We start from the raw sequence: 775 nt of genomic DNA, 5'->3' as shown, positions 1-775 counted from the left end.
GCATTGCATCCATCTTGATCTTGTGATCATCGACGACATCCGCAACATGCAACTCCAATATCATCTTCTCCTCCTCAGTTTTTCTAATTTTTTCCTTCAACAAATTGTTTTCTTCTTCAACTAAATTTAACCTCTCGACAATAGGGTCAGTTGGAATTTCCGGTTCAACAACCTCCTAGATAAATAAAATCTATGTCACGCTGGTCGGCATAATTGTCATAAACAATAAATGAACCAATAGTTATGAAAAGATAATATATACCACATCTGAATCATAGACAGGACGAGGGCCGACGGGGGCGGATACCAAAACCATCGCACTATATAAGATGCAATAATAAAAGTAAGAAAATTATACAAGTATCTATATAAACATACAAGTAAGAGTTTTTTCCTTTCAGAAAGAAGATAAGAACAAGAGGCTCACCATGGTGGTGCCGGCGACGCGGGCGATCGACGGTGGTGAAGACGGGGACGGGACGTGACAGACCGCTAAACCTAGACAAATATTGAGAAAAATAGAGCTTGGAGGTGGAGCTTGGAGAGGAGAAAGCTTAAGTAGTGTGGCTCGGGCATTCCATCGAACACCTCGTGTGCATAGGAGGTGAGCTAGAGCAACACAAAGCTCTCTCCTCGCCGGCCACGAAAAACAGAGCAGTGAGAGTGCTCTGCTCGCGGGGTATATATAGGCAATTAATTGGTCCCGGTTCGTGGCATGAACCGGGACTAAAGGGAAGCCTTTGGTCCCGGTTCATTCCCCCAACCGGGACCAATG

The sequence above is a fragment of the Triticum aestivum genome, chromosome 7B (assembly GCF_018294505.1).
Source record: "Triticum aestivum cultivar Chinese Spring chromosome 7B, IWGSC CS RefSeq v2.1, whole genome shotgun sequence".
NCBI classification, from domain to species: Eukaryota; Viridiplantae; Streptophyta; class Magnoliopsida; order Poales; family Poaceae; genus Triticum; species Triticum aestivum.
This window is presented reverse-complemented; position numbering follows the sequence as displayed.